General features: G+C 47.2%; 1 pseudogene; it reads right to left on the minus strand.

The window, feature by feature from the left end:
- Positions 1-517: 517 nt before the first annotated feature.
- Positions 518-591, minus strand: LOC149326195 (U4 spliceosomal RNA; annotated as a pseudogene).
- Between the last annotated feature and the right edge of the window lie 5,839 nt (positions 592-6,430).

Raw genomic sequence — 6,430 nt, forward strand, 5'->3', positions numbered from 1 at the left:
AACGCTGCCAGGGAGGCCATAGAACGCCATCGCCCATTCGGTTCTACGCCTCGCTCGTCGGTAAATTGGTTTTTGAGGAAAGGAAATGTATTTCTCTCTCATATCTCGGTGGACACCTAAACCTCGCCGGAAGGGAAGGGAGGAGGATGGCAGTGAGCGAAGACACCGTATTCACTAGACGTGCCTTTGTTCACTCCAAACCATCGAGCTGGCATGGCGGAGTGGATAGCATGCTCGTCTCGCACTCCGAAGACCGGGGTTCGATTCCCGAGCTCGACCAATTTCTTACTAGGTTTTATTTATTTATATGGCCTGACTAGAGAAGTTAATTAGGCTAATTGGGTAATTAAGCAATTAACTAACCTCAGTCCCACTTACTTGGAGCATCACTATATGGTCCCTTCAATTGGTTGCATGGTTACTAGCCAAAGTACAATTGGCCCCGTTTGAAATTGGCGCACTGTGACGTCACGACCGTTTCGACCAACTGAAAAGCGTGACATTCTCTGTCGACAACTGCTGCTTACAACTAGCAATAGTCGCTCCTCAGTCGAGACTTCATGGAATGCGACACTGCTTCTGCGCAAAGCTAAATGGAGTCTCACTCGGGAGGAGGAGGTACCTGTGCCCCGGATTCGGGCAGGAGCGGCTCTGACTCCTTCTGTGCGTCATTGGTGGCGTGACAAACGTTACGAAGTGACAGACAAGTGTCCCCATTGTGGTGCTGCGCCCGACCAGTGTGATGAAAAACACTTGCTGTGGACTTGCCCGGCTACAGCTTCCGTGAGACGACGTTTACTAAGAAAGGTTGGCCTGCGATGGGACGTTGCAGACGACTATACCAAGTGGACTCTAGATAATCGCTATATCACGAACTTTTGCCGCTTTTTAAGCGAGGCTTGTTTGCACTCCTTTTTATAACTCTTTCCTTTTTCATTATGCCTGATGGCAAACAGCTCGAATAAAAAAAAACTGCTGCTTACAACGATGAGACATTAAAGGCTTTCGCCTTAAAACTAAGGAGATGCAGCAAGCCTGCTTAAGGGTGGCTTTGTAGGTGGTGGTAGTTATGATAACACGGTTGAGTTCGTAATACGGGCAAGCGCGGAACCGCAGAAGGCGGGAAGGTGGAAAGATCAACCTCCACATCACGGAAACCAGTTGAATCTATTGCCTAAAGGGTCTATTGCCACTATAAATCAGTGTTTCTCTTGGATGCATTCATTCTTTTATTTTTTTGTTTTTGTCCTCCTAACTATTGTATAATTTCTTGAGTATTTCGCTTTTATTTGTATATAACTGTCGCATAACTGGTGTATAATACTGAGTTGTCTCACTATAATATTTTTTTGCACTTCCTGCATGGGCCCAAGTCTAGCCGAGAAGGCTAAGGGCCCAGATGATTCGCATGTATTTTTTAATGACTGTTTGAATAAAACTGATTTTGATTTGATTTGATTTGGTCTCTTTTGTGTGGCATTCGCTTTACCGGAATGGATTTTCATCTGAAAACAGTGCATAAGGACACAGGGGACACCTGAATAAGCTGTACATTGCATAAAAGTACCATAAGAGTGACATAGTGGAATGAAAGAATCTGCATTGTGTGGAAAACCTGTTTTCCCCTCTTCGTGTTCGACGCGGCCGACAATCATCACCGTGCGTCAATACAGCACCGGTTGGGCGAGGAGGGAAGTTTCCCTCGTGGGGGAAGCGGGAGCAGCGACGGGAGCGCCACCTCGGAGGCTACGCAGAGCACCGCGGAGCCGTTGAGAGCAGGGTTTATTTCTTTATTTATTTATTCAAAATACCCCCCAAAAGCCCTCATTTAAGGGTATTACATGGGGGGGGGAGTAAGTACAAAGCATTGATACAAGGTTAAAATATTGCACTAAAATCAATAGAAATCAATAGAAATCACAAAATATTAATAAAAAATAGGCATGCTACTTTGCACCAAAATGGCTACTTTTGGGACCTCTTGGCGACAAAAATTTGAATTTGGCTACTTGGCTACTTTTTGGCTACATCTGAATTCGAAGTTGGGACTGAATAATAGATCTATTTTTTTGCCAATGGTCCCAGTGCATCTTTGCTTGAGTGCGTTAGAATGCCATGCGTGAACCCTATTATTCTACTGTGCCTGCCCTTTTGTTTAAAATTTACCTGTAATCATCTCCCAGACATAAAAATTCAGGAGGCACTTTGACTGTCTAAAGTGCGTAGAGGCGAAAGCGTTTTCCGCACCACTTTCGCTCTTCTGTGGCACTGGTGGCGTCACGTATAATTGAGTACTAATTACTAAGTGATGACAAGTCACTAATTGATGGTTAATTACTGATTAATGCCTGAGTACTAATTAACTGGTAATTAATGAGGCTTAAGATTCGCCTTTAGGGGTGGAACGCGACAGCGTGTTGTAGCGCTGCCAGGCAGTCCACGGAACGCCACCACCCGTTCGGCGCAATGCCCTTGTCCTTTGAACGCAACGCTTTTTGAAGAAAGGAAATGGCGCTGTAATTCTCTGTCATCTCGCTGGACACCTGAACCGCAGCGTAGAGGAAGGGAGGAAGTGGGAGTGACAGAAGAAAGACAAAGAGGGCCCGTAATGAAGAAAATGGAAATTCTATTTGAGGAAAGGAAATTACGCAGTAACTGTCACATATCTTGGTGGACACCCGTCATAATTCAGGGGGGGGGGGGGGGGGGGGGGAGGGGCACTTTTTTCACTCAAAGTGCGGTCACTGATGTGTGGTTCAGATGTTAAGCTTCGCCTCTGAGAGTGGAACGCGAGAGCGTCTTGCAACGCTGCCAGGGAGGCCATAGAACGCCATCGCCCATTCGGTTCTACGCCTCACTCGTCGGTAAATTGGTTTTGTGAGGAAAGGAAATGTATCTGTCTCTAATATCTCGGTGGACACCTAAACCTCGCCGGAAGGGAAGGGAGGAGGATGGGAGTGAGCGAAGACACCGTATTCACTAGACGCGCCTTTCTTCATTCAAAACCATCGAGCTGGCATGGCGGAGTGGATAGCATGCTCATCTCGCACTCCGGAGACTGGGGTTCGATTCCCGAGCTCGACCAATTGCCAGCTCGGTTTTATTTATTTATGTGGCCTGTCTAGAAAAGTTAATTAGGCTAATTAGGTAATTAAGCAATTAACTAAACTCAGTCCCACTTACTTGGAACATCACTATAGATCCCTTCAATTGGTTGCATGGTTACTAGCTAAAGTACAATTGGCCCCGTTTGAAATTCGCGCACTGTGACGTCACGACCATTTCGACCAATTGAAAAGCGTGACATTTCTGTCGACAACTTCTGCCTACAACGATGAGACATTAAAGGCTTCCGCCTTAAAATACTTCTCGCTCCTGTGTCCACTTATTGCTCGCCGTACTTGTTTTCCCAGCCGAGACTCCGAAACTCTGGCTCGTATTGCTGATATGTAGCTTCCTTAGAACTAGTAATAAGAAACGGCCTATCTCCAGCCAATTAATGCGCCTCAGGTAGACGGGGAAGTTACTTGCTACTTAGCTGATATTCCTTGTCCTTATGTCCTTCGTTGACTAGTGGTTCAAAGCAAGTTGATCGGCCGCACATACCAGCCCGGCAGCCACTTATATCATGCTGAGAATTGCAGTCCTGGTTGAAATTTTTCAGGCCGCATGGTTTCTTTTTAGCTGGTTAGTGGGGAACAGAAAAGACCAAAGAGTTCTGAAAAATGATTACGAAGGATCTTCGTATTGCACAGCGATGTATGAATTCAGGGGAGCCATAAGTGGCTGAAAAGCAAACCCATGTGATCTGAAAAACTTTGGCCAAGACCACGTGCTTTCTATGCCTTTAATACATATGAACTGCAAGTGGCGATCAGTCTGTATTTTCAATAGAAAGCTGAAAAAAAAAATTACAGGGGAAAAACAGAAAAAAAGCAGATATGAAATCAGGCGCTCGTTTACAGAGTAGTGAAGAAATTTCATGCAAAAAACGACACGCATGCTATATTTATATGGGAATGCAAATTGTTATGGCAGTTGCTTAGGAAACCAATTATTTCTCCTCTGTAGAGAAGAAAAACCCCTCTGCTTTTCCCACATTTTCACTCCCTTTAGAAATTCCTCGCGCGTTTCCCTCCTCCTGTCCAATGATGTTCATGCATTACCTACCGTTTCATTTGACGCTTTTATACTTCAGTTATTGGCATCCACTGCTAACCTACATCCTGCAAGAATTACAAATTTCTTGCGAGTTTTATGCATCTGGCGCTTTTCAGCAACTCTGGAGCTTTTTCGGCTACTTTTTACACTCCGGCGACACGTTGGCTACTTTTTGGCTACTTTTGTGACTTTTGTGGCGCTTTTTCAAGTTTAGGACCTGGCAACCCTGGTTGAGAGTCCCTTCGGGATCCGACCAGCGTCTTGCAGCCTCACAGCCCCACGCTCTCGTCAGCTTTTGCTGGAGGCGCACGGAGGTCTGTTGTGCCTTGCACTCGTGCCAGGCAGCGAAGCGAGCGCAGCAAACACGCGCTCTCGTCACATCCCCCAGCAAATGCTCGGGGATGGCCTTGCCCCAAGAATGCGGCGCGCACGGGAAGAGCCGGCCGCCTTTGTCGGCCCGTCCGCCGCCGATAGCTGCGAAGTCTCTCCCCTGCCCCAGCCGATAAGTCGCAAGACCTTCCTACGTAGCCTTCTATTTCCGAGAAATGCCTCGCTGGTGTTCTGCAGCTAGCTGGCCTGCTCTATGTATTCATTGCAAGTATAATGAGTGGCATATGAGGGTACACGTCTTGTCGTCCCTGCCTTTGTTCCCTCGAGCACGAACTCCTCTGCGATTAGCAAGCGGGAACGCTGCATCCGCGGATTGGAAGTGAGGGGCGGAAGGCTAGACGCCCATATTTCCACAATGGCAGCCCAATGTGTGGCAAGCTCGGGATAAGGGACGACACTCAGTTCAGTTCATGGTATGCCCGCCCCGACTTAAACAGCGTTAGACCTGACCCGAATTCGGAGTTGCTAGCAAGGCTAATACGCTTTCTTGACAGCGATATAAGCGGAATAGCAGCATGAGAGAACTGCTGTGCATGCTACGCTTTTGATGAGCGCTTCATCGATACACCTTTGGAAGGTGAACCTACGAGGTCCGCACATGGAGAGCAAGACCGAGCTGTTCACGGAGAACAGCAAGCCAGAAGCGAGTGAAGGCGGAAGCCTGAAGGGTCGCCCCATGTTTCTTGTATATAGTTGTAAATATTCTCCAGTCTGTCTCTTTGGGAGCCGGGTGCCGTAGTCTGCTGGCTTGTAGTGCAGCCAGGATTGCAGAAAAAGCACCGGGGCGCTGCAGGAAGCGGTGGGCGTCGTTCGCTCAGAAGTTGCTGGTATAGCAGCGAGCGAGTACGGTCACCGTGGCAGAAACGTATCTCCTCGTAGCGGTGTGTTCTAGCTGTTGCCCTTGACCCTTTGTTGGCACCGGCAAGTGTCAGAGCTAGTAGGCTGAAGGCTCTTCGGGAGCTGCCTGTCGCTTTTGGGAGGAAACAGCCGTACCGTGGCACAGGCACGCGGCATCGGACGATGTTTGCGTGTTTGCTCGTTTTATATTAACCTCGCTAGAGCCGAGAAGTCTCGCTCAACTACAGAAAGCTAACTTTGTTCAGACGAACTTGGTATTTTATTTTCGGCTGCGAAGCGAATTGCTAATTTCGCGAAACCAGAGATGGTAATGCAGTTCAAGTGAGCTTAGCATCCTCATGCGGGAAAGCAAACTGCGAATGCGCTTCGACCGAAGACAGACAGCTACGTTAAAATGAACCGATCTTTCGGGTGGTGCCGGATAAAATTGTTTGGCACTCGCATTGCTCTGAATTACACCAAATTGTCAGTTTGCGTGGTCTCCGTTGCCTTTGATTCAAACTTTTGGAGATCGTGGAAGCGATATGCAGAGTTCTCGAGAAGCCGCCCAGACAACACCAAACGTCCTGAGGACGTCCTCAAATGGTCAAAACGTCCTCATCCCGAACAGGACATTCTGAGTACTTTTTGAGTGCATCACGGCAAAATGTCCTCCTGAGGACGTCCTCAGTCTGTACTTCGCAGAACGACTCGAGGACGAAAATTTCTCAAATGTCCTACAAACGTCCTAGTGCATGACAATATTGTGGCGTTGAACTGAGATGAAACTAGCTTTTTCTCTCGCACTCGGCTTTCATTTCGTAAAAACTTCAGGTTTATTAAAAGATACTTGCGTACAATAGAGATGTAATGTAGGAAACCATTGTGACTGAAAATATTATGTGCCTTCAGGAGATATCTCTAGTTATTTTGGTTTGCAAACCTGGTCACATGTACTGCATGCTTCTGATGGGGTTAGAGTATGCAAATTTTTGAGCAGTTTGTTAGATTGGCTATTCCACCAAGGCGACATAGTTCAACT

This window comes from Amblyomma mixtum, chromosome 10 (genome assembly GCF_055824585.1).
Source record: "Amblyomma mixtum isolate Tamu chromosome 10, ASM5582458v1, whole genome shotgun sequence".
In the NCBI taxonomy this organism is placed as follows: domain Eukaryota; kingdom Metazoa; phylum Arthropoda; class Arachnida; order Ixodida; family Ixodidae; genus Amblyomma; species Amblyomma mixtum.